This window comes from Octodon degus, unplaced genomic scaffold (genome assembly GCF_000260255.1).
Source record: "Octodon degus isolate 3935 unplaced genomic scaffold, OctDeg1.0 scaffold00159, whole genome shotgun sequence".
Taxonomy (NCBI): Eukaryota; Metazoa; Chordata; class Mammalia; order Rodentia; family Octodontidae; genus Octodon; species Octodon degus.
In genome coordinates this window covers 5,261,429-5,265,669 of record NW_004524735.1, presented here as the reverse complement: position 1 = coordinate 5,265,669, position 4,241 = coordinate 5,261,429, and the positions used below count along the sequence as shown (strand labels likewise).

At 39.5% G+C, this 4,241-nt stretch overlaps 1 protein-coding gene and 1 pseudogene across 1 annotated transcript in view; one reads left to right on the top strand and one right to left on the bottom strand.

Annotated features, from left to right (window-relative positions):
• Prmt3 (protein arginine methyltransferase 3) overlaps positions 1–4,241 on the top strand; it is a 123,508-nt gene that overhangs the window by 46,035 nt on the left and 73,232 nt on the right. The window lies entirely within an intron of this gene.
• On the bottom strand, positions 7–477 carry LOC105743734 (annotated as a pseudogene).

The window sequence follows — 4,241 nt, the reverse complement described above, 5'->3', positions numbered from 1 at the left end:
GGAATGGCTTCTGCTACGTCGTGGTCTTCCAGTCGGTCTACTGTTTCTAGGACTATAAGATCTTCTATAGTTGTAATCGACAGACCGACTTCTTGATCACCTCCTTTCATAGCTCCGGCTCCTAGAACGTCTATATCTGTCATAATCATCATAAGGTGAAGAACTGTACACATTCCTTCCTTCCTTAACTTTCATTTGATTTGGTGTCTTCCGATCCCCCTGTGCAAACTGTATTTCGATCTGACGTCCACAAATCCATTTTCTGTCCAAATTATGTAAAGCATCTTCAGCATCACGAACATCCTCAAATTGAACATAAGCAAATCCTCTTGGACATCGTGTGTAGAAATCAAGTGGAACATAGACATCAACTATTGGACCATAGCGGCCAAATTCACACCGTAAATCTTCAGACCTAGTGTTGTCGGCCACATTCCTGACGAACAGAGACGTGTTGGGGCGCAGGTAGCGGGACATGACGGCGGCGTCAGTCGATGCGGAGCACTGACGGGCTCAGCAAACCGTCTGCGACTGCAAGTTATTTTTTATACATAGTGTATCAGTGTTATAAAACTCCAGATTAAGGGCCGGTCAGATAGCTCAGCAGATTAAAGCACCTGCTTAGGCAGACACAAGGGCCTCAGGTTTGATCCCTGCCTTGTCATGCTGGCCCTGCCCCGGGGGCTTGCTGCGCCAGTGATTGAGACTGGGTGTGGTAGTGTGCCTATAATCTCAGTGCTTGAGAGGCTGAAAACAGGAGAATCACTATGAGTCCGATCTGTGTAGATCCAGTGCTAAATACATTGAAATGTAGTCCCAGTGCCAAATACATTAAAATAAAATAAAATCTTCATTTTATTAAAAAATAAAAATTAAAAACTCCAGATTGAACCATTTTTAAACGATATAATTCTTTTATTTCCTTTTTAAAACTACTTTAAGCAAAGAAAGACAAAGGAAGAATGTATCCTCCGTGGTTGCACACAGATGTTTAATGGACTTGTAATCCAGTGTTGCAGTGTAAACATCCGATAGTGCAGATATCCATCTGTTGTTTCCTACTCTGGTCCACTAACTGTTCAGTGGCTAAATTTAGGTATATATATCTGCAGCTGCTCATGAATATTACCTTTATTTTAGAGGATTTTCCTAGATAAGAATATTAAGAATTAAATATGACTTGCTCTTCTTTTTCTATAAGCTTCACTACTAGATTATTGAGCTTGCTCCATGTTTTGATATGGACGTTGACTGCTATAAATTTCTCTTGTAGGACTGTTTTCATTGTATCCCATAAGTTCTGGTGTGTTGTACTGGCATTCTTATTCATTGTAGAAACTGTCTAATTTTTAATTTCTTCTGTGACCTGCTGGTTGTTCAGGAGGGGTGCTATATAATTTCTATGTTTATGAAGTTCTTGTGATTTCTGTTGCCATTGATTTCCAGTTTCATTGCACTGTGTTCTAATACATGCACAAGATAATTTCTTTTCCTTTGTGTTTGCTAAACATGTTCTCTGAGATAGTATGTGGTCTGTTTTGGAGAATGTCCCGCGTGCAGCTCTGAAGAATGTGTATTCTGATGTTGTGGGATGGGATATTCTGTAGACAACTACTAAGTCTATTGATTCAAAAGCTTGGTTCACTTCTGATATTTCATTGTTGATTTTTTTCTCTAGTGGGTTTGTTTATTTGTGACATTAGGGTATTGAGATCCCTTATGACAGTTGTCAGTGCTTATTAGATATTTTATTTCCGTTAGTTTTTTATGTAGATGGGTACACTGGTATTCAGTACATATGCATTATCTCTGGATTGTTCTCTACAAGGATGTAATGGCCTTCCTTGTCTATTTTAATCAGTCTTTGCTTGAAATGTATGTTGTCTGCCTATAGATTAGCTATGCCTGCTTTTTTCTGGGTTCCTGTCACATGGAGTATTATTTTCCCTCCTTTGACCTTCAGCCTATGAATTTCTTTTTTAATTTAATGTGTTTCTTGTATGCAGCATTTTGTTGGATCTTCTTTCTTGATCCATTCTGTCAGTGTTTCTTTTGATTGGTGAATTGAGATGTTAACATTGGTGGTTATAACTGACATGTATTGACTTAGCCTTGTCATATTATTCTTGTATCCTTTTTCCACATCTGTTTAATTATTTGCTTTGCCTGGTGGGTTCTTCTGTTAGGGTTCATTGAGTTATAGTCCTTGTTATCTCTGTCGAGAATGCCCTTCAGAACATTTTGAAGAGCTGGTTTGTGGTCATGAATTTTTTCAGGTGTTGTTTGTGATGAAAATTTCTTATTTCTCAGTCTCCCCCTCTTCTGGGGGACATTGGAATCTGAATAACTCCCCAGCCACTGTAGTCCACTGTTGTGTCTACTGGTCCATACCACTGGTGCAGTTTTTTGTGGAGGCCTCTAGGGTCATCAGGAGTCGTGCGTCTGCAGGTTCCAGCTGTCCATCCCACACGGTGAGTCCGGGCTCAGGGAGAAAGCACATCCTACCAATTTTCTCTTCTTTTTCCAGTCTCTTCACTCTCTCCATGGACATCAAGTCTAGCTTTAGAATGTTCCTGGGCTCTGGTGACTCTCTTCCCTACTTTTTTTCTTCCTCTTATTGCTATATTCCAGCATTTGGACACCATAAACAAAGGCTCTTCAGAAATTGTAGTGTAGGGAGATAATGTCCCTTTTTTTTTTTTCTCGGAACCGGGGATTGAACTCAGGCCCTTGCGCTTGCCAGGGAAGCGTTTATTCCACTGAGCCATCTCCCACTGAGCCATCTCCCTGGCCCCTATAATGTCCCTTTTAAAACTAATGAAATTAAAATGGAGATCTGTTTCTAGGTTGAGGTTTGGAGACAAAAATGCCAGTTTTCTTTATGCTCGTCTATAGTTGTAATTTATTTCTAGTAAAATTCCCCAGAATATTTGCATAAAGTTGAAAAATGAACTGTGGGGAAGTGGGAGAAACCAAAGATCAGCTCATATATTCCTTTTTTTTTTTTTTTTTTTTTTTTACTGGGAATCCAACTCAGGACCTTGTGCTTGGCAGTCAGGCATCTGTGCCACTGAGCTATATCCCTGGCTGTTCTTTAAGAGGCTAAAATAAGCTTGGTCTGCTCCAGGTCAAGCTATGAAATCTAATATAGTAATTAAGACAGTGTTGTACAAAGATGGACAGACGGACAGAGAACTCTCCCAGGTTACTTTGTTTGTGGAAAAGTGGCATTGCAGAGTAATAGGAAAGGGCATGCAGGAGCAATTAGCTGTTCTTATTAGAGGGAAAAATAGAACCAAAATGACTTCTGACTCAGAGCAAGGCAAAAAATCAATTGCAGGTAGAGTTGAGTCTTAAACGTGAAAGAAAAAAAAACCTTTATAAGAGAATATATACTGGTATATGCATTAATTTGGTTGGAGGACAGTTTCTTAATCTTAAAAACATTATTGTTAAATGGAAATAGAAATTAAGCTACATTAAAATTTAGAGATTCTGATAATAAAAACAAACATTTAAAGGTCAAATAGGAAGTCAGTAGCATCCTAAGTTCTAGTCCTGCTTGGGTGCCTCATTGAGCACCTGACTGAAAAGAGGAGAAGTGTGCCAGGATGTGGCTCAGTGGTAAGCACCTCTGGACTCCACACCCAGCGCTGCAAACAAGAAAGAAAGAAAAAGAAAAAACTCAAATCCTAAATTGCAATCTTTTGAACATTGTTTTACAGATAAATGTGAGTGCCTAGACATGTTTTTATCAGAATGCTTACTACTTACTAAAATGTTAATGCTAATTTTACTTGAATTTTACAGAGAGGATGTTTGAAATGATATTTAAGCATCCATTGGGTAGTGGTCATCCCAAGCCCTGTTCTGTGCTTGCCAGGTAGGAACTCATAGGCCCCTTTGCTCGACAGTATGTTAGGACCCAGCTTGCTTGTGGAGCCTGTGCTCATGTTCATCGTGTTCTTCCAATCCTCTAAACACATCCTAGGGGCGGGGGAGATGGCTCAGTAGAATAAGCACTTGGGGGGCTGGGGGATAGCTCAGTAGAATAAGTACTTGCCTGGCAAGGGCAAGGGCCTGAGTTCAATCCCTGGTTCTGCATAAATAAATGAATGAATGAATGTATGTTCAACTTTAAAAAAAAGAGAGAGAGAAAATAAGCACTTGCTTGCAAGAGCCTGAGTTCAATCCCTGGTTCCAAAAAAAAAAAAAAAAAATAGACTAAGCATATCTTAAAA